This window comes from Oncorhynchus tshawytscha, unplaced genomic scaffold, assembly GCF_018296145.1.
Source record: "Oncorhynchus tshawytscha isolate Ot180627B unplaced genomic scaffold, Otsh_v2.0 Un_contig_6549_pilon_pilon, whole genome shotgun sequence".
Classification (NCBI taxonomy): domain Eukaryota; kingdom Metazoa; phylum Chordata; class Actinopteri; order Salmoniformes; family Salmonidae; genus Oncorhynchus; species Oncorhynchus tshawytscha.
In genome coordinates this window covers 53461-76955 of record NW_024608814.1, presented here as the reverse complement: position 1 = coordinate 76955, position 23495 = coordinate 53461, and the positions used below count along the sequence as shown (strand labels likewise).

At 46.5% G+C, this 23495-nt stretch overlaps 1 pseudogene; it reads left to right on the top strand.

Annotated features, from left to right (window-relative positions):
* LOC112220221 overlaps positions 1 to 23495 on the top strand; it is a 75231-nt pseudogene that overhangs the window by 5564 nt on the left and 46172 nt on the right.

Sequence of the window (23495 nt, the reverse complement as noted above, 5' to 3'; positions counted from 1 at the left end):
TTAACCTTCACAACACCAGAGGAACAGAGGAACATTTAAACCAGGTGATGTCACCGCATGTGTGGTAGGTGGAACTAAAGTGTTAAAAAAGGCGTATTGAGCAGGGTTAGAGGCTCTAGAGTGAAACAAGGCAATAATTACTAACCAAAACAGCAATGGACAAGGCACATTGACGTTAGCGAGAGGCATGCGTAGCCGAGTGATCATATGAGTCCAGTGAGTGGCTTCAGGCAGCTAGCGGGCCGGGGCTAGCAAGCTAGCAGAAGGGCCTTGGAGGGACATCGCGATGGAAGAAAGTCTTGTGCTATTACGTCGGCAGACATTGGTTCTTGCTTTGGGACAGAGACGTTACCCAGGAGTGGCCACTCGAATAGCAGCTAGCTAACTGCGATGATCTAGGTGAATATGGAGAAAATAAGTCAGATTTGCTCTGGTTTGAGTCACGCTGTGCAGACTGGCGAGAGTTGTCCGTGCTAGAGGTAGCTGATGACCACTTGCAGTGGCTAGCTGACTACTAGCTAGTAGCTAGTTAGCTGGCTAGCCCTGTTGGGGTTGCGGTTAAGAGGACGGATCAGCAGGGCTCCATGTGGTAAACCAGGCTGATTGGCAAACTAGGTATAGTGGCCAAAGAAATTGTCCGATGGGCCGCAAATGAAATGAAATAAATATGCTAGCTCTCAAGCTTAGCCTTTTGTTAACAACACTGTCATCTCAGATTTTCAAAATATGCTTTTCAACCATAGCAAAACAAGCATGTGTGTAACAGTATTGATAGCTAGAGTAGCATTTAGCGTTAGCATTGAGCGGGCAACATTTTCACAAAAACAAGAAAAGCAAATAGAATAGAATAGAATCAAATACCTTTGAAGAACTTCGGATGTTTTCAATGAGGAGACTCTCAGTTAGATAGCAAATGTTCAGTTTGTCCAAAAAGATTCTTTGTGTAGGAGAAATCGCTCCGTTTTGTACATCACGTTTGGCTACCAAAAAAAAACGAAAATTCAGTCATCAAAACGCCGAACTTTTTTCCAAATTAACTCCATAATATCGACTGAAACATGGTAAACGTTGTTTAAAATCAGCTAACTAGCTACTAGCTAGTAGTCAGCTAGCCACTGCTAGTAACATCCTCAAGGTGTTTTTCACATGTCTCTTCGATGATATATCGTTCGTGGAAGTCTCCTCTCTCCCCTGAATCACATGGATGAATGCATGCAGCTTGGAGATTACGCACCAATTTCGACAAAGGACACCGGGCGGACACCTGGTAAATGTAGTCTCTTATGGCCAATCTTCCAATGATATGCCTACAAATACATCACAATGCTGCAGACACCTTGGGCAAAAGGCAGAAAGCGTAGGCTCGTTCAGGGCACATTCACAGCCATATAAGGAGACAATGGAAAACAGAGCCTCAAAAATTCTGCTCATTTCCTGTTTGAAGTTTCATCTTGGTTTCGCCTGTAGCATGAGTTCTGTGGCACTCACAGATAATATCTTTGCAGTTTTGGAAATGTCAGAGTGTTTTCTTTCCAAAGCTGTCAATTATATGCATAGTCGAGCATCTTTTTGTGACAAAATATTGCGCTTAAAACGGGCACGTTTTTTTATCCAATAATGAAATAGCGCCCCATAGGTTCAAGAGGTTAAGCTAAAGGTCCGATGTGCTCTAGAGAGCTAGCAGGTCGCTGATAGCTAGTAGCCTGTTAGCTGGTAGCCAGCTTTTGATGGGGGTTCCGGTTTTTAAGTATAAAAATAGCAGATCCGTACCACATTGGGTGAGGCGAGTTGCAGGAGAGTATATTCAGTCCATATATGGAAAGTGATATTAAAATATATATGAAAAAACACAACAAATAATAACTATGTTTACACGGAAAGGACAAGACAAAAACATACTTCCGACTGCTACGCCATCTTGGAATATTTTGTGTAACAAGCAATATTTGTGTGTAACAAGCACTTCAGCGATGATACATATGAATGAGATATGCAATCGGAAATGACGGGGACAGAAAACTGAAGGATACTAAAAGATCCAGCTGTTGCTACTGTATTTCCCAAGTGGCACAAGGCACTGCATCTCAGTGCAAGAGGCGCCATTACAGACACCCTGGTTTGAATCCAGGCTGTATCACAAGATGTGATTGGGAGTCCCATAGAGCGATACACAATTGAGCATCGTCTGGGTTTGGCGGTGTAGGCCCTGTGTAGGCCCTCATTGTAAATAAGAATTTGTTCTTAACTGACTTACCTAGTTAAATAAAATAAAACTATTCTAGGGACTGGATCTGGCGCAGTGCCAAAATACGAAGGTGACAAACAGAAAGCGAGAAAGCAAGCGTGCCGAGGTATGTAGCCTGATCGTCGAAGTACCAGGTGTTCTTATTGTGTTGTCTCCATTGCACCATATCATGTAGACATATAGGCCTTGGTGCTCTACAGCTTAGCATATGTGTCCTATGTTTTTAAGGAAGGAAGGGTTGAGAAACTATACATTGTGTGACATTGGAGAACAGAATGTCAAAAAAACATTGTGCTAAATAAACATTGGCTATATAGTCTTTTGGGCTAATGTGAAGACATAAACCCACTAACGGTCCCTCACATTGAGGTATATGATAAGAGTTCATTCATCAAAGTAAAGTTGAGCTACTTACTCGTTAGATAACTGTCCATTTGGTCCAGCTGGAACAGGGGTGATTCTCTAATTCGTCTTTGGAATATAGCATTTTTTTCCCAGGACACCAGAATTTCTGTGGGCCGCAAAATTCCTGTAGTCGCAAAATCAAACTGCTCATCATCATCCTTATATTCCTCCATTTCTGTAAGAATTCTAGTCACGTATTAAAATTCTCTGCAGCACAAATATTCCTCATTCGCAGCATTGACACGCAATTGCTACAACACTACTACCAGTCTATGTTGATTCTGGCGACGGGTTGTGACTGTGGTCCAGCTACTACTTCGGATGTGGTGGCTAGAACGGCAGTGGCCATCTGAAGATACATTTGCCTAAATTCTTCATCCAAATTTGTGGGGCTCAAATAAATATGGTTTCAACTACACCATCAGCGCTCCTTCAGTAGTTTTCTTCATCACCTGTGAGTATTTAGTCATCAGGCTTATTTGAAGGTTTTTGTTAACTTGGTATAACGAATGTGTAAAGCTGTGTTCACATCTCTGCTGAAAAAAAGTTGTTACCCATCTCCCTGCTGTGGCAGTAGGCTACTTAAAATAATTATATAAAATAATTGCAAATGTTTTAGGTGGAAAAGAAGAGTCTGATTTCCTGACTCAAAACTGATAGTACTTTTGACAAAAATTTGGCCGTACACTTTCAATAAAACAACACATTTTGCCCACGGATTTCTGAATCATTAATTCACTGAGAAAAGTGAGGCCTGCATCCAGCAACGTCACATTTTTGAGGCTGTTTCAGTACAGCACTACAGGGAGAGGGAAAACTTCCCTGAACTAGTTTCAATGTATGGAATCACTTGGGAGTTTCTGGATTTTGGGTAAAAATCTCCTTTAGGAAAAAAGTTAGGCAATAACCTTGAAGTGTTTTTTTTTCTCAGAAGACTTCTGGCAGGGATATGAATCTTTCCATCTCTGCCTTGCAAGTCTTTAATTATTTAGTGATTTTCCACAGATTAGATACAGTGTAGGTTTGCTTGTTTGTCCGTAAACATCGGCGCTTGAAGGGGAAAGGGAAAGGGGGATAGTTGTCCAACTGAATGTATTCAACTGAAACCGACATTAGAGTGTTTTTGAAATGAGAAAAGGGGGGGCAAACTATTTGTAGTGAGTGTAAAGTAACGTGCAATATCCAAAACAGTCTGGAAACCATTTGCTGAGTTCTATTCATGAGAATGTTATTGTATTACTGTTTCCATTAAATACATTTTGCATAATGAACTGTATTTCTATGCAGAATCTACCTTTGAGTACCATTAACATATGCATTTTAATCATCTATTTATTAGTGTGTAATGTCTTAATACCCATTATAAGGTATACTAAACTCCATCCACTCTCCCTGCACTCCAGTGAGTCTAGCTTTAATCAAGCACATCTCAAGTATTTTTTTATATTTTAGATATGTTGCTGTCATTTCTTCTTTTTTGGAAGGCTCAGAAACGACCATGTTTACAGAGAGAAGCACCACATTCCCATATAATCTTTGGGTAGCACCAACATACCTGCATACTATTTGAGATATGTATTAGATCCAGGTCTGGCTACCATTGACCCTAACCTTTCCTCTTCTCTCTCTCAAGTATTTGAGTTACAGTCAGTATGTACTAAAGTCTAGACCCAGGTCTGGGATCCACCCTGTCCCTAACCCACCCCTCCCTTTCTCTATCCCCACACAGGACAACAGCCGTCGGGTGGAGAACATGCTGAAGCTGTGGATCATCGAAGCCAAGGACATTCCGGCCAAGAAGAAGTACTTCTGCGAGCTGTGTCTGGACGACACCCTGTACGCCCGCACCACCTGCAAGCTCAAGACCGACAACGTCTTCTGGGGCGAGCACTTTGAGTTCAACAACCTCCCGGCTGCCAAGAGCATCACGGTCCACCTCTACAAGGACTCGGACAAGAAAAAGAAAAAGACAAGAACAATTACATCGGACTGGTCAACATCCCAGTCGCCGCGGTAACGGGAAGGCAGTTCATGGAGAAGTGGTACCCGGTAAGCACTCCGGCGCCCAACAAGGGGAAGACGCCAGGGCCCATGATTCGGATCAAGGCCCGCTACCAGATCATGAACATCCTGCCTATGGAGATGTATAAGGAGTTTGCAGAGTACACCACCAATAACTACATGTTGCTGTGCTCCGTGCTGGAGCCTGGTATCAGTGTGAAGAACAAGGAGGAGATGGCTTCTGCCCTGGTCCACATTCTACAGAGCACCGGCAAGGCCAAGGTAGGAACCTAGCGATCATAAAGATGACTCGTTCACAAACACATTTACTTTTGTTTTACAAATGTTTTGGTTCAATTTGCTCTCAATGTTTCCTGTCTAAGGCTTTGCTCAAGGTAGCAACTGCAACAGGAACGTTGACTAAGTAAGGTCAATGTCTGTCATCCTCTGTGCAACACACAGCTATCAGAACTCAGCTTTTATTCTGTATTACAGTAGTATTCTATGTCACCGAGTTCAAACTGAAGGCAAGTCAACCTCAGGAATGTGGTCGAACCTGACTAAATGCTTTTTACATATTTGACCTGGGCCAGCAGCTGTCTCAGCAGAGCCAGAGGCCAGAGAGGGTATTTCCTGTTTGTTTAACAGAGTCTTCACTTTTTCCTTTTAACCACTAGTGGAGCAGATGGGCTCATGTTAGTTTAACAGAGAAAGTATTAGATCCCAAACTGCTGTTAATCCACCCTCAGTTCTCCTTAGTTCATTTTCCTGCAGGGCTCAGACATGTTTGGGATGGGTTGTAAAAGCTCAGAGATGTTTGGGATGGGTTGTAAAGCTCAGAGATGTTTGGGATGGGTTGTAAAAGCTCAGAGATGTTTGGGATGGGTTGTAAAAGCTCAGAGATGTTTGTGATGGGTTGTAAAGCTCAGAGATGTTTGTGATGGGTTGTAAAAGCTCAGAGATGTTTGGGATGGGTTGTAAAAGCTCAGAGATGTTTGTGATGGGTTGTAAAGCATAGAGATGTTTGGGATGGTTTGTAAAAGCTCAGAGATGTTTGGGATGGGTTGTAAAGCTCAGAGATGTTTGTCATGGATGTTCAACAGAACAAAAGAGAATTGGTGTTAGCTGTTGTGTTAGCAGGTCCAGATTAACCCACTGTGTTAGCATGGTGTTTTGAGCTTGTTTTGGGGTCGGTTTGGGGTCGGTTCTGAGAGATGATCTCTCATCCAGGTAGCAGTCTACACTCTACCACAGTACCACACCTACTCTCTCTCTCAAGCTATCAAATTGGCTACCTACTGCAATGCCTATTATTGTACTGTATGCAACATTCGTTGGCTGCTGCCTCGCTGAGATGAGGTTTCTTTGCTCTTTTCTCTTTATGTTATTTTCCAGTTGCCAAGGACAACTTGGCGCAAGCCAGCCAGCAAGGACGCTCTTGACATTGTCTCCTGAACAGAGCTTTGAAGCTCCCTGACTTTCTCTCTCTGACTGACTTCATCAGACTGCCATGATGAATGATTAGTACTTAAGAGGTCCTGCTGAGAGCTGCAGTAGACTTTCACTGTCCCTGCACTGGGTTGGTCAGACAAACACGCTAGAAAGGCCCTGTCTGTCTCTGGAGAAATGGCCACACTGTTAATTAGACCTAATTCATTTCAGTGTCCCTGAAAAGGGTTAAACCTTCATCTCTCCCTTACTTCCCTCTTTCATCTGCCTGTCATCTCCCATGGAGATGGGTCGTAAAACGTTAATACCAGCAGAGAGAGACTGTTTCAAAGTTGATTTTCACCAGGGACGGCTTCATGGGACAATGTCCCCACAAATCTATATTTCCTCATTTCCTCTACAAACATTTATTACGAACAGACTAATAATTGAAAAGCCAGTAAAACCTATTAAAGGGATAGCCAGAATCAATGGATACATTTAGCCTGGACAGGAATATATTGACTGATTCATTTATTTACAGCTATTGTCTTTTGGGGTGTTAGTTCGGGTGGCTTCAGCGAACTTCGTCAGACAAACAAACTACCCTTTGTCACATTCTGACCATAGTTCTGTTATTTTACTCTTTGTTTTAGTATGGTCAGGGCGTGAGTTGGGGTGGGCAGTCTATGTTTGTTTTTCTATGTTGGTTTTTGTGTTCGACCTAGTATTGTTCTCAATCAGAGGCAGGTGTTGTTAGTTGTCTCTGATTAAGAATCATACTTATGTAGCCTGGGTTTCACTTTTGGTTTGTGGGTGTTTGTTTCCGTGTGAGTGTTTGGGCCACACGGTACTGTTTCGGTTTTGTATATTTCATGTTTATTATTTTGTTCCAGTGTTCAGTTATGTTTTTGAATAAATCAATATGGACACTTACCACGCTGCGTTTTGGTCCGATCCTTACTCCTCCTCAGACGGAGAGGAGGAAATCCGTTACACCCTTCTCCTGCTGAAGATTTCTCAAAACAGGAGAAATGACAGAAAACGTCTCTCTAGAGGGTGCTCTGTGTCCCTTATACTGCTTTGAACATTTCATGTGTACACACACACATCTTCGCTTTAGATTTCCCTGGAATCCTAGGCTACATTATGGATGGTGCACGACACAGATTGTAGCCCACAGCACCACAACACACCCCAAATATTCCTAACTAATAGTCCTAAAAAACATTCCAAGGTACATCAGACCCAGACTTAATGAGGCTAAACCCCGTGATGTACATTCCAAATCTAAGTTTGTGTCACGTGCTCCGAATACAACAGGTGTAGACCTTACAGTGGAATGCTTACTTACAGGCTCTAACCAACAGTGCAAAAAAGGACAATAGGTAGGTAAATAAAACAACAGTAAAAAGGCAGTTAACAGCTATATACAGTAGCGAGGCTATAAAAGTAGCGAGGCTACATACAGACACCAGTTAATCGGGCTGATTGAGGTAGTATGTACATGTAGATATGGTTAAAGTGAGTATGCATATATGATAAACAGAGAGTAGCAGTAGCGTAAAAGAGGTGTTGGCGGGTGGCGGGACACAATGCACATTGCCCGGTTAGCCAACGTGCGGGGGCACTGATTGGTCGGGCTAATTGAGGTAGTATGTACATGAATGTAAAGTTAAAGTGAGTATGCTGAACAGAGAGTAGCAGCAGCGTAAAAGAGGGGTTGGGGAGGCACACAATGCAAATAGTCCGGGTAGCCATTTGGTTACCTGTTCATGAGTCTTATGGCTTGGGGTAAAACTGTTGAGAAGCCTTTTTGTCCTAGACTTGGCACTCTGGTACTGCTTGCCATGCGGTAGTAGAGAGAACAGTCTATGACTGGGGTGGCTGGGGTCTTTGACAATTTTTAGGGCCTTCCTCTGACACCTCCTGGTGTAGAGTTCCTGGATGGCAGGCAGCTTAGCCCCAGTGATGTACTGGGCCGTACGCACGACCCTCTGTAGTTCCTTGCGGTCAGAGGCTGAGCAATTGCCGTGCACTCTTCACGACGGTCTTGGTGTGTTTGGATCATTCTGGTTTGTTGGTGATGTGGACACCAAGGAACTTGAAGCTCTCAACCTGCTCCACTACAGCCCCGTCGATGAGAATGGGGGCGTGCTCGGTTCTCCTTTTCCTGTAGTCCACAATCATCTCATCTCATATCCACATCCATATTTATACTGTGTGGTTTGTCCTTCACGAGCTGCAGATGAAGTCTTGGGCGAAACTCCCCTCTGCTCTACTCTACACAGGAGTTGGGTTCCCTTTCCTGCTACATAATGTTATGGTTTTAGGAATAAAACGTAATTTTCTGGCTGTCTTTTTCATCCAGGTCTATGATTACTCCCTGGCCACAGCAACCAAATACTTATTTACACAATATATGTAACCTACTGTATATAACATAACTACATTATCCTTGAGTGGACTGTGTCAGATATTTAAGGAATCCTCCATCTCATCTGACCAACGACAGCATATGAAGAGGCAAAGCTTCTGTGTTGGTTGTTTTGACCCTCACACTCAGTAACAGCCTCTAGATATGATGTCTGTCTGTTTTACACCTCATCTTGTTTTTTTCTGTAGTCTTGTGACCGTGCTGATGTAGCGTCTCCTGAGCATGTGTCGACCTTTCTATCCTCTACCGGTCAATTTCTACTCACACACTCACACACACACACACATAATTAAACACATACACACGCGTACTCACACACACACACACACACACATAATTAAACACATACACACGTGCACTCACACACACACACACACCACACACACACACATACGCAAACTGATACACACGCGCACTCACACACACACACACACACACACACACACACATACGCAACTCATACACACACGCACTCACACACACACACACACACAAAAACACACACACACACACACACACATGCAAACACATACACATGTGCACTCACACACACACACACACACACACACACGCAAACACATACACACGTGCACTCACACACACACACACACACACACACACAACAGGCACTCACACACACACACAGTTTTGTACAACTAACCTAGTGGGGCACACATTCAGTCCCATTCAAATCCTATTTTCTCTAACCTCTAACCCCAACGTGTATTCTTACCCTAACCTAACTTTAACCAGAAAACTTAACCCAAACCCTAAAACTAACCCTAGCTCTAACCCTAACCCTCATTTTAACCTTAAACCCCACTTGACATTGTGGGGACTAACAAAAAATTTCCCCAGTTGGTCAAATTTTTGTTTGTTTACTATTCTTGTGGGGACTTTTGACAAGAATAGTAAAAACATGTCCACAAACACACCACACACAAACACAAACACACACTAATCTATTTCCAGTGCCTTCATCCATTACCACCCTGCTGCTGATTCTAATAATGTGAAGTCATTTTTGGTAGGGTTAGCAGCGTTAGCAGCGTTGGCGTGGAGACAGATCCTCCTCCGTGGTGCATCACAATCAGCAGGGTCATTATAATTGCAGTGTCTGAGGTGAAGAGATGGTCTGTGACCTGCCCTGTCAGAGAAAGTCTCCCTCTTTCTCTCTATTGGATACGCTGTGTAGCCCCTCTAGTCTCTCTATCTCTCTATTGGATACGCTGTGTAGCCCCTCTAGTCTCTCTATCTCTCTATTGGATATGCTGTGTAGCCCCTCTAGTCTCTCTATCTCTCTATTGGATATGCTGTGTAGCCCCTCTAGTCTCTCTATCTCTCTATTGGATGCGCTGTGTAGCCCCTCTAGTCTCTCTATCTCTCTATCTCTCTATTGGATACGCTGTGTAGCCCCTCTAGTCTCTCTCTATTGGATACGCTGTGTAGCCCCTCGAGTCTCTCTCTCTCTCTCTCTCTCTCTCTATTGGATACGCTGTGTAGCCCCTCTAGTCTCTCTCTCTCTCTCTCTCTCTCTCTCTCTATCTCTATTGGATACGCTGTGTAGCCCCTCGAGTCTCTCTCTCTCTCTCTCTCTCTCTATTGGATACGCTGTGTAGCCCCTCTAGTCTCTCCCTCTCTCTCTCTCTCTCTATTGGATACGCTGTGTAGCCCCTCTAGTCTCTCTCTCTCTATTGGATACGCTGTGTAGCCCCTCTAGTCTCTCTTTCTCTCTATTGGATACGCTGTGTAGCTCCTCTAGTCTCTCTATCTCTCTATTGGATACGCTGTGTAGCTCCTCTAGTCTCTCTCTCTCTCTCTCTCTCTCTCTCTCTCTCTCTCTCTCTCTATTGGATACGCTGTGTAGCCCCTCTAGTCTCTCTATCTCTCTATTGGATACGCTGTGTAGCTCCTCTAGTCTCTCTATCTCTCTATTGGATACGCTGTGTAGCTCCTCTAGTCTCTCTCTCTCTCTATTGGATACGCTGTGTAGCTCCTCTAGTCTCTCTCTCTCTCTCTCTCTCTCTCTCTCTCTCTATTGGATACGCTGTGTAGCCCCTCTAGTCTCTCTCTCTCTCTCTATATTGGATATGCTGTGTAGCCCCTCTAGTCTCTCTCTCTCTCAATTCAATTCAATTCAATTCAAGGGCTTTATTGGCATGGGAAACATGTGTTAACATTGCCAAAGCAAGTGAGGTAGACAACATACAAAGTGAATATATAAAGTGAAAAACAACAAAAATTAACAGTAAACATTACACATACAGACGTTTCAAAACAGTAAAGACATTACAAATGTCATATTATATATATATACAGTGTTCTAACAATGTACAAATGGCTAAAGGACACAAGATAAAATAAATAAGCATAAATATGGGTTGTATTTACAATGGTGTTTGTTCTTCACTGGTTGCCCTTTTCTCGTGGCAACAGGTCACAAATCTTGCTGCTGTGATGGCACACTGTGGAATTTCACCCAGTAGATATGGGAGTTTTTCAAAATTGGATTTGTTTTCAAATTCTTTGTGGATCTGTGTAATCTGAGGGAAATATGTCTCTCTAATATGGTCATACATTGGGCAGGAGGTTAGGAAGTGCAGCTCAGTTTCCACCTCATTTTGTGGGCAGTGAGCACATAGCCTGTCTTCTCTTGAGAGCCATGTCTGCCTACGGCGGCCTTTCTCAATAGCAAGGCTATGCTCACTGAGTCTGTACATAGTCAAGGCTTTCCTTAATTTTGGGTCAGTCACAGTGGTCAGGTATTCTGCCGCTGTGTACTCTCTGTGTAGGGCCAAATAGCATTCTAGTTTGCTCTGTTTTTTGTTAATTCTTTCCAATGTGTTAAGTAGTTATCTTTTTGTTTTCTCATAATTTGGTTGGGTCTAATTGTGCTGCTGTCCTGGGGCTCTGTAGTGTGTGTTTGTGTTTGTGAACAGAGCCCCAGGACCAGCTTGCTTAGGGGACTCTTCTCCAGGTTCATCTCTCTGTAGGTGATGGCTTTGTTATGGAAGGTTTGTGAATCGCTTCCTTTTAGGTGGTTGTAGAATTTAACAGCTCTTTTCTGGATTTTGATAATTAGTGGGTATCGGCCTAATTCTGCTCTGCATGCATTATTTGGTGTTCTACGTTGTACACGGAGGATATTTTTGCAGAATTCTGCGTGCAGAGTCTCAATTTGGTGTTTGTCCCATTTTGTGAAGTCTTGGTTGGTGAGCGGACCCCAGACCTCACAACCATAAAGGGCTCTCTCTCTCTCTCTCTCTCTCTATTGGATATGCTGTGTAGCCCCTCTAGTCTCTCTCTCTCTCTCTCTCTATTGGATACGCTGTGTAGCCCCTCTAGTCTCTCTCTCTCTCTCTATTGGATACGCTGTGTAGCCCCTCTAGTCTCTCTCTCTCTATTGGATACGCTGTGTAGCCCCTCTAGTCACTCTCTCTCTATTGGATACGCTGTGTAGCCCCTCTAGTCACTCTCTCTCTCAATTGGATACGCTGTGTAGCCCCTCTAGTCTCTCTCTCTCTCTCTATTGGATACGATGTGTAGACCCTCTAGTCTCTCTCTCTCTCTCTATTGGATACAATGTGTAGCCCCTCTAGTCTCTCTCTCTCTATTGGATACGCTGTGTAGCCCCTCAAGTCTCTCTCTTCCTCTCTCCTCTCCCTCTCTCTCCTCTCTCTTCTTCATCTCTCCTCTCCCTCTCTCTCCCTCTCACTCTCCCTCTCTCTCTCCTTCTCTCTCTCTCTCTCTCTCCTCTCTCTTCTCTCCTCTCCATCTCTCCTCTCCCTCTCTCCCTCTCTCCCTCTCTCCTCTCTCCTCTCCCTCTCTCCCTCTCTCTCCCTCTCTCTCTCCTCTCTCCTCTCTCCTCTCTCCCTCTCTCTCTCTCTCCCTCCCTCTTCCTCTCCCTCTCCTCTCTCTCTCTCTCAATTCAATTCAATTCAATTCAAGGGGCTTTATTGGCATGGGAAACATGTGTTAACATTGCCAAAGCAAGTGAGGTAGATAATATATAAAGTGAAATAAACAATAAAAATTAACAGTAAACATTACACATACAGAAATTTCACTCTCTCTCTCCCTCTCTCCTCTCTCCTCTGCCTCTCTCCTCTCTCTCCCTCTCTCTCCCTCTCTCCCTCTCCTCTCTCTCTCCCTCTCTCCTCTCTCCTCTCCCTCTCCCCCTCTCCCTCTCTCCCTCTCTCCTCTCTCTCCCTCTCTCTCCCTTTCTCCTCTCTCTCCCTCTCTCTCCCTCTCTCCTCTCCCTCTCTCTCCTCTCTCCCTCTCTTTGTCTCTCTCTCTGGTGTACATGGTGTGTAGTCTGTGGTGACAGGGCTGTGTTGTGTCTGTGGATGTGTATTGGGTTGAATCACAGTCAGGGGAAAGAAGGGGGACTCTGGTGATCAAAGAGTTGTTGCTAATAGCTGCAGCCGCTGGTTGTTCCAGGCGATGATGATGATCTGCTTTAGTATTCTACACTCTAAACACTGTGGTCCTTTATTCATTGCCAAACGTGTTGTAATTAGGAACCAAGGATGTTCTCCTTGAGTGCTTTCTCTCTGTCTTTCTCTTTCTCTCTCTATCTCTCTCTCGCTCCCTCTATCAATTCAATTCAATTCAAGGTCTTTATTGGCATGGGAAACATGTGTTAACATTGCCAAAGCAAGTGAGGTAGACAACATACAAAGTGAATATATAAAGTGAAAAACAACAAAAATTAACAGTAAACATTACACATACAGAAGTTTCAAAACAGTAAAGACATTACAAATGTCATATTATATATATATATACATACAGTGTTTTAGCAATGTACAAATGGTTAAAGGACACAAGATAAAATAAATAAGCATAAATATGGGTTGTATTTACAATGGTGTTTGTTCTTCACTGGTTGCCCTTTTCTCGTGGCAACAGGTCACAAATCTTGCTGCTGTGATGGCACACTGTGGAATTTCACCCAGTAGATATGGGAGTTTTTCAAAATTGGATTTGTTTTCGAATTCTTTGTGGATCTGTGTAATCTGAGGGAAATATGTCTCTCTATCTCCCTCTTTCCCTCCCTTTCTTTCTGAGGCTCTTTCTTTCTGTTCATCTTGGTCTTCTTTCTCTCTCTCTCTCTGTCTCCCTCTCTCTCTCTAACGCATCAGTGGCCAGGGATGTCTTAGAGGATGTCTTAGGGGATGTCTTAGGGGATGTCTTAGGGGATGCAGTGTCTCCGTCCACCCAGACGCCTTGGTTGTCACGGCGGTCATGCAGTGCTGTAGGGGATGACACCCAAACACACACATTTTTATTTTTCAAGAAATTAGGAAAGTCCTAGAAACACAAGGTCAGTGCTTCTCTCCAGCCCTTCATTCCTTTCTCCAGCCCTTCATTCCTTTCTCCAGCCCTTCATTCATTTCTCCAGCCCTTCATTCCTTTCTCCAGCCCTTCATTCCTTTCTCCAGCCCTTCATTCCTTTCTCCAGCCCTTCATTCCTTTCTCCAGCCCTTCATTCATTTCTCCAGCCCTTCATTCCTTTCTCCAGCCTTTCATTCCTTTCTCCAGCCCTTCATTCATTTCTCCAGCCCTTCATTCCTTTATCCAGCCCTTCATTCCTTTCTCCAGCCCTTCATTCATTTCTCCAGCCCTTCATTCCTTTCTCCAGCCCTTCATTCATTTCTCCAGCCCTTCATTCCTTTCTCCAGCCCTTCATTCATTTCTCCAGCTCTTCATTCCTTTCTCCAGCCCTTCATTCATTTCTCCAGCCCTTCATTCATTTCTCCAGCCCTTCATTCATTTCTCCAGCCCTTCATTCATTTCTCCAGCACTTCATTCCTTTCTCCAGCCCTTCATTCATTTCTCCAGCCCTTCATTCCTTTCTCCAGCCCTTCATTCATTTCTCCAGCCCTTCATTCCTTTCTCCAGCCCTTCATTCATTTCTCCAGCCCTTCATTCATTTCTCCAGCCCTTCATTCATTTCTCCAGCCCTTCATTCATTTCTCCAGCCCTTCATTCCTTTTCCAGCCCTTCATTCCTTTCTCCAGCCCTTCATTCATTTCTCCAGCCCTTCATTCCTTTCTCCAGCCCTTCATTCCTTTCTCCAGCCCTTCATTCATTTCTCCAGCCCTTCATTCCTTTTTCCAGCCCTTCATTCCTTTCTCCAGCCCTTCATTCCTTTCTCCAGCCCTTCATTCATTTCTCCAGCCCTTCATTCATTTCTCCAGCCCTTCATTCATTTCTCCAGCCCTTCATTCCTTTCTCCAGCCCTTCATTCATTTCTCCAGCCCTTCATTCCTTTCTCCAGCCCTTCATTCCTTTCTCCAGCCCTTCATTCATTTCTCCAGCCCTTCATTCATTTCTCCAGCCCTTCATTCATTTCTCCAGCCCTTCATTAATTTCTCCAGCCCTTCATTCCCTTCTCCAGCCCTTCCCTCAGGCAGCTTTTTCCAGTCCCTGACCCAGCCAGTGTGTTAGTGCACTTATGAAGCAGTGTTAGCCACACCACACAAACAGCACCAACAGGGCTTCATTGTGTTGGGGCGGCACAGAGCATCCTTCTCAGCATTCACTCTCTCTTCTCGTGGCAGGCCTAAACGCAGTATCCATTCTACTCTTTTCCATCCGCTGAGGAAGATGGCGCCTCGTCTCGTAGTAGAGGCTATTTACAATCAGGGACCATGGACTTCTGGGAACAATTATTTTGGTGGATAGAGCTCAGCTGGCCACAGCAAACAGGAAACATCTTCTTCTGCTGTTAGTGTTTCTGTTGTACTGCCCTGGAGGTAAACCAAGCTAACGGATGGTATTAAGTGTCTCTTCATCCACAGGAGCAGACAATCGGATAACAAATTCACCCTCCCTCTCTCTTCTATCTCTCCATCCCTCCATCCTCCCCTTCTTCCCTTCTTCCCTGCGTCGCCCTCGAGTAGTAGAGTCCTCATTATTTAATTAGATGAAGTGTAAACACCCCCTCTTCTCTTCTGTCTCAGCGCTCAATGTGGTCTTCATGGGGCAGCAGCACTGCTAGTCTGTATGATTCATTGCTTCAAACCATGTGCTGCTTCGTGCCATCTCACACACACACACACACACACCTGCAAATTAGTGTCTCAGGGCACAAGCTGGTTTTCCTGGCAGACAGCTGCTGAGTCTTTAACAGGTTATTATTGATAGTGAGATATAAGAGTAAGGTTCAAATCAAATGTTATTTGTCACTTACAATACGAATACAACAGGTGTAGACTTTATCGTGAAATGCTTACTTACGAGCCCTTTCCCAACAATGCAGTTAAAAAACATAGTTAAAGTAACTATAAGGAGGCTATGCAAGGAGCACCACTACAGAATCAATGGGCTGGGGGTTCGAGGTAGTTGAGGTGATTGAGGTAATATATGCATGTAGGTAAGGGTAATCAAGATAGATAACAAAGAGTGTGAGAGAGTGTGTGTGTGCGTGTGCGTGTGTGCGCGAATATGAGTGTCAGTGCAGTACAGAGTTCCCAAAATTGGCCCGCAGGTGATTTATAACATTTTTTGGGACATAAAAGACTAAAAACACACGTAAATCATCTCCAAGTGATTTCAACTTTGTTCCAAACTATTCCCACGCATAATAGAGAGATATACACTCACCAGCCAGGTTATTATGTGTGTGTGTGTGTGTGTGTGTGTGCGCAGTGAGTCACGTGGTTGTGGCTTACTATATAAAGCAGGCAGATAGGCATCGAGGCATTCAGTTACTGTTCGACTAAACGTTAGAATGGGCAAGATGAGTGACATAAGGGACTTTGAGTGTGGTATGATCGTCGGTGCCAGGCGCGCCACATCCAGTATATCAGAAATGGCCTCCTGGGGCTTTTCATGCACGACAGATGGAACAGGTTGTTCGCAGCATGAATTTAGCGCCATCCAATCTGCAGCAACTGCATGATGCTATCGCTTCAGCATGGACCAACATCCCTGTGGAATGTTTCTGACACCTAGCAGAACGCCCCGGAGAATTCAGGATGTTATGTAGGCAAAGAGGGGTCCGACCCAGTACTAGATTGGGTGCACCTAATAAACTGCATGTGATCGTATACAAATGTATGCAAGCTTTGCAATGATTATGTTTGATGATTATATTATATCCGTTTGGGCTATCTTGAGGGTCAATTTGCCATCTACAAATTATAATAGGCCCATGGCTGAATAAAGTTGATGATCCCTGGTGTAGGAGGTGTGAGTGTGTGGGTAAAGTTCAGTGAAGAGGAGTCAGTACCATAAAAAAAGGTGGTCATTGCAAATAGTCCGGGTGGCCATTTGATTAACTGTTCAGCAGTCTTATGGCTTGGTGGTAGAAGCTGTTCAGGAGCCTTTTGGTGTAGAACAGTCTATGACTTGGGTGACTGGAGTCTTTGACAGCTTTTAGGGCCTTCCTCTGACACCGCCTGGTATAGAGGTCCCGGATGACAGGAAGCTCGGCCCCAGTGATGTACTGGGCTGTACGCATTACCCTCTGTAGCACCTTGCGGTCGGATGCCAATAAGTTGCCATACTAAGTGGGGTTGCAGCCAGTCAAGATGCTCTCAATAGTGCAGCTGTAGAACTTTTTGAGGATCTGACGGCCCATGTCATATCTTTTCAGCCTCCTGAGGAGGAAGAAGTGTTGTCGTGCCCTCTTCACGACTGTGTTGGTGTGTGTGGATCATGATAGATCCTTAGTGATGTTCTTAGTGATGTTCTTAGTGATGTGTACACAGAGGAACTTGAAGCTCTCGACCCGCTCCACTACAGCCCCACCGATGTGATCGGGGGCGTGTTCAGCCCTCTGTTTCCTGTAGTCCACAATCAGCTTCTTTGTCTTGCTGACGTTGAGGGAGAGGTTGTTGTCCTGGCACCACACTGCCAGGTCTCTGACCTCCTTCCTATAGGCTGTCTCATCATCAACGGTGATCAGGCCTACAGCCATCGTATCATCTGCAAATTTAAGGATGGTATTGGAGTCGTGCGCGGGAAAGACAAAAAGGATGAGAGAAGAATTGGGAGTGATAGAGGAGAGAGGAAGAGGGAGACCTAGAGGGACAGATTCCATTGATTGGCAGCTTGAGTTTCACCTTGCAGTCAGAGCTGGAACTGGGGAGTGGAACAGCAGCAGACTGCAGGGGAAAGAACCCGCCCAAATGATCCATACCTTCATAGAAGTCACAACTGGCACCATATCTAAGAAACAAATACACAACCACACACACACACACACACACACACACACACACACACCACACACACACACACACACACCATGCACACACACACACACACACACACACATACACAACCACACACACACACACACACACACACACACACAACCACACACACACACACACACACACACACACACACACACACACACACACACTATTGTGGCTATGTGTGCCTTTTCATCTTTTAAATGTAATTCTGTCCTTAAGCAGTTCTTGTCTAATGATGTTCTGTATGTTATTCTGTATTATGTTTCATATGTTTTGTGTGGACCCCAGGAAGAGTAGCTGCTGCTTTTGCAACAGTTAATGGGGATCCTAATAAAATACCCCAAAAATACCATAAGACTGCTAAATAGTTAGTTAACTAGTTAACCAATAGCCATTGGTTAACTGCATTGACCTTTTATGCTGTAACTTGTTTTGACTCATTATCTACATGCCCTCTTTTACGCTGCTGCTACTCTGCTTATCTTATATGCATAGTTACTTTAACCATATCTACATACTACCTCAATAAGTCTGACTAACAGGTGTATGTTGTCTCGCTACTCTTTTTTCAAATGTCTTTCTACTGTTGTTTTATTTCTATACTTACCCACACACACACACACACACACACACACACACACACACGCACACACACACACACACACAACCACGCACACACCATGCACATTTACAAAACAACAAACATACAGTACACCCCAAGGTACACACACACACACACACACACATGGTTTCCCCCATATCTGCAGGGTGCTGATGATATTGGGTGAACTATCGAGAGGGAGAGGTAAAAGGGGGATGGAGGGAGGGAGAGGGAGGGAGGAAGAGGGGGAGGGAGAGATGGAAGGTTGATAGAGGAGAGGGGGGGGGATTCCTGTCCCAGCCCGGGGCTGTTAAGCCAGGGTTATTGATGTGACGAATCGTTGATGTAATCTCTCTTACCCCCTGTTTTCTACAGCGTTATCACTGCAATTCCCAAAAGCCAGAACGCCATTGTCCTTGTCTTCACTCCTTTATTGGAAACCTATACACCCTATGCACACCGGTGTGTGTGTCTCCTCCCCCTGAAGCTATTGAATAGTCAAACAGGGTCAACCACATACAAGGACAGGCCAATTTAAAGAGCGTGGACGTGGTGGAGGAAAATGCCAAGACAGTCTCCCCCTCTCTCTCTCTCTCTCTCACCACCTCTACCCCACATTATCCCTAAGACGAGGCTGATTTGAGGCAACTGGTGAGAAAGGTCATTTTAGTTGGCTCTCACTCCTGCATTTCTCCGCCTCATTTTGCCATGGAAACGCCTTACAGAAGGAGAGACAGATCTGCATGTGTCAACACGGGAACGAAGGACTGCTTTTGTCTTCTTCTTAACGGGGACTCATTCCTGGGCTGTACTGTACCTACCTGTGGTAGCCACTTCATGTGCCGCTCCAACACGGGAACGGGATGTGTTCTGTTGGTTAGGGTCTGTTCAGGTTTGTGTGTGTAATTAATCATTATTTGGGTGCTATTTGTCCTGTAACACACTTATACAAGTGTGTTATGGAAGTATGTTTCTTTCAGAAAGCCCTGTCTATCCCACCGCCTTACTGTCACATATGACATCACAGATAGGGTGTGTGTGACAGCCGCAGGGAGTGCTGTCACAGCCAGTGTCACCATTGTCCAGCGCCTTCCTCAAGGGCACAGAGACAGATAGTTCACCTTGTCGGCTCCGAGATTAGAACCAGCAACCGTTTGGTTACTGTCCCAACGCTCTTAACCTCGAGGCTACCTGCCGCCCCCTGTGTGTGCGTGTATGTCCATGTTTTATTTGGGTTTTGCAATTAGATGTATTTAATATGTACACCTGACGCAGGCAATGTCCAAGTCCTGATTTCTTCAGCTATTTGTTCTGTATCCAGCTCCTGTCCATGTTGCTATGTGCGTACATACAGTAATAATCTGTTTGTTCTATCGGCAGTCTTGTTCTTGTGTGACATGATGCCTCTTTTCAGACATGATGCCTCTTTTCAGACATGATGCCTCTTTTCAGACATGATGCCTCTTTTCAGACATGATGCCTCTTTTCAGACATTATGCTTCTTTTCAGACATGATGCCTCTGTTCAGACATGATGCCTCTGTTCAGACATGATGCTTCTTTTCAGACGTGATGCCTCTGTTCAGACATGATGCCTCTGTTCAGACATGATGCCTCTTTTCAGACATGATGCCTCTGTTCAGACATGATGCCTCTGTTCAGACATGATGCCTCTGTTCTCACACTTAGGCATACTCACACATTCTCTCTCTCTCTCTCTCTCTCTCTCTCTCTCTCTCTCTCTCTCTCTCACACACACACACACACACACACACACACACACACACACATGGGCGCATACGCATACTCACACACACTCTCTCTCTCTTTCACACACACACACATTTCTATGGCCTCACTACTGCCCCAGAGAAAATACCACGAAGCTGTCACACATACACGCACACCCTATCTCTGATGTTATTTGTGGCTGTAAGGCGGTGGGATAGACAGGGCTTTATGAGTTTTGCTGCCAGGTAAGGCAGTCTGCAGGGACTCTGCTGGAGTTTGATGTCTTGTACTCCCTCTTCCCTTCCTCTCCCTCTTCCCTTCCTCTCCCTCTTCCCTTCCTCTCCCTCTTCCCTTCCTCTCCCCCTTCCCTTCCTCTCCCTCTTCCCTTCCTCTCCCTCTTCCCTTCCTCTCCCTCTTCCCTTCCTCTCCCTCTTCCCTTCCTCTCCCTCTTCCCTTCCTCTCCCTCTTCCCTTCCTCTCCCTCTTCCCTTCCTCTCCCCCTTCCCTTCCTCTCCCTCTTCCCTTCCTCTCCCTCTTCCCTTCCTCTCCCTCTTCCCTTCCTCTCCCTCTTCCCTTCCTCTCCCCCTTCCCTTCCTCTCCCCCTTCCCTTCCTCTCCCTCTTCCCTTCCTCTCCCTCTTCCCTTCCTCTCCCTCTTCCCTTCCTCTCCCTCTTCCCTTCCTCTCCCTCTTCCCTTCCTCTCCCTCTTCCCTTCCTCTCCCCCTTCCCTTCCTCTCCCCCTTCCCTTCCTCTCCCTCTTCCTTCCTCTCCCTCTTCCCTTCCTCTCCCTCTTCCCTTCCTCTCCCCCTTCCCTTCCTCTCCCTCTTCCCTTCCTCTCCCTCTTCCCTTCCTCTCCCTCTTCCCTTCCTCTCCCCCTTCCCTTCCTCTCCCTCTTCCTTCCTCTCCCTCTTCCCTTCCTCTCCCTCTTCCCTTCCTCTCCCTCTTCCTTCCTCTCCCTCTTCCCTTCCTCTCCCTCTTCCCTTCCTCTCTCTATTCCCTTCCCTTCCTCTCCCTCTTCCCTCCCTCTCTCTTCCCTTCCTCTCCCTCTTCCCTTCCTCTCCCCCTTCCCTTCCTCTCCCTCTTCCCTTCCTCTCCCTCTTCCCTTCCTCTCCCTCTTCCCTTCCTCTCCCTCTTCCCTTCCTCTCTCTCTTCCCTTCCTCTCCCTCTTCCCTTCCTCTTCCCTTCCTCTCTCTCTTCCCTTCCTCTCCCTCTTCCCTTCCTCTTCCCTTCCTCTCTATCTTCCCTTCCTCTCTCTCTTCCCTTCCTCTCTCTCTTCCCTTCCTCTCTCTCTTCCCTTCCTCTCTCTCTTCCCTTCCTCTCCCTCTTCCCTTCCTCTTCCCTTCCTCTCTCTCTTCCCTTCCTCTCCCTCTTCCCTTCCTCTTCCTTCCTCTCTCTCTTCCCTTCCTCTCCCTCTTCCCTCCCTCTCTCTTCCCTTCCTCTCTCTCTTCCCTTCCTCTCCCTCTTCCCTCCCTCTCTCTTCCCTTCCTCTCTCTCTTCCCTTCCTCTCCCTCTTCCCTTCCTCTTCCCTTCCTCTCTCTTCCCTTCCTCTCTCTCTTCCCTTCCTCTCCCTCTTCCTCCCTCTCTCTTTCCCTTCCTCTCTCTCTTCCCTTCCTCTCCCTCTTCCCTCCCTCTCTCTTCCCTTCCTCTCTCTCTTCCCTTCCTCTCCCTCTTCCCTTCCTTTCCCCTTCCCTTCCTCTCCCTCTTCCCTTCCTCTCCCTCTTCCCTTCCTCTCCCTCTTCCCTTCCTCTCCCTCTTCCCTTCCTCTCCCTCTTCCCTTCCTCTCTCTCTTCCCTTCCCTTCCTCTCCCTCTTCCCTCCCTCTCTCTTCCCTTCCTCTCCCTCTTCCCTTCCTCTCCCCCTTCCCTTCCTCTCCCTCTTCCCTTCCTCTCCCTCTTCCCTTCCTCTCCCTCTTCCTTCCTCTCCCTCTTCCCTTCCTCTCTCTCTTCCCTTCCTCTCCCTCTTCCTTCCTCTTCCCTTCCTCTCTCTCTTCCCTTCCTCTCCCTCTTCCCTTCCTCTTCCCTTCCTCTCTATCTTCCCTTCCTCTCTCTCTTCCCTTCCTCTCTCTCTTCCCTTCCTCTCTCTCTTCCCTTCCTCTCCCTCTTCCCTTCCTCTTCCCTTCCTCTCCCTCTTCCCTTCCTCTTCCCTTCCTCTCTCTCTTCCCTTCCTCTCCCTCTTCCCTCCCTCTCTCTTCCCTTCCTCCCTCTCTTCCCTTCCTCTCCCTCTTCCCTCCCTCTCTCTTCCCTTCCTCTCTCTCTTCCCTTCCTCTCCCTCTTCCCTTCCTCTTCCCTTCCTCTCTCTTCCCTTCCTCTCTCTCTTCCCTTCCTCTCCCTCTTCCCTCCCTCTCTCTTCCCTTCCTCTCTCTCTTCCCTTCCTCTCCCTCTTCCCTCCCTCTCTCTTCCCTTCCTCTCTCTTCCTTCCTCTCCCTCTTCCCTTCCTCTTCCCTTCCTCTCTCTTCCTTCCTCTCTCTCTTCCCTTCCTCTTCCCTTCCTCTCTCTCTTCCCTTCCCTTCCTCTCTCTCTTCCCTTCCTCTTCCTTCCTCTCTCTCTTCCCTTCCTCTCTCTCTTCCCTTCCTCTTCCCTTCCTCTCCCTCTTCCCTCCCTCTCTCTTCCCTTCCCCTCTCTCTTCCCTTCCTCTCTCTCTTCCCTTCCTCTCCCTCTTCCCTCCCTCTCTCTTCCCTTCCTCTCCCTCTTCCCTTCCTCTCCCTCTTCCCTTCCTCTAAAGAGATAGACTTAGAGAGGGGTGGAGGGCAGACAGAGGAGGGAGAGAGAGCGAGGGTTGGAGGGCAGACAGAGGAGGGAGAGAGAGAGAGAGAGAGAGGTGGAGGGCAGACAGAGGAGGGAGAGAGAGATGGGTGGAGGGCAGACATAGGAGGGAGAGAGAGAGAGGGGTGGAGGGCAGACAGAGGAGGGAGAGAGAGAGAGGGGTGGAGGGCAGACAGAGGAGGGAGAGAGAGCGAGGTGGAGGGCAGACAGAGGAGGGAGAGAGAGAGAGGGTGGAGGGCAGACAGAGGAGGGAGAGAGAGAGATGGGTGGAGGGCAGACAGAGGAGGGAGAGAGAGAGAGGGGTGGAGGGCAGACAGAGGAGGGAGAGAGAGGGGTGGAGGGCAGACAGAGGAGGAGGGAGAGAGAGCGAGGTGGAGGGCAGACAGAGGAGGGAGAGAGAGAGAGGGGTGGAGGGCAGACAGAGGAGGGAGGGAGAGAGAGGGGTGGAGGGCAGACAGAGGAGGGAGAGAGAGAGATGGGTGGAGGGCAGACAGAGGAGGGAGAGAGAGAGAGGGGTGGAGGGCAGACAGAGGAGGGAGGGAGAGAGGGGGTGGAGGGCAGACAGAGGAGGGAGAGAGAGAGATGGGTGGAGGGCAGACAGAGGAGGGAGAGAGAGAGAGGTGGAGGAGGGCAGACAGAGGAGGGAGAGAGAGAGAGGGGTGGAGGGCAGACAGAGGA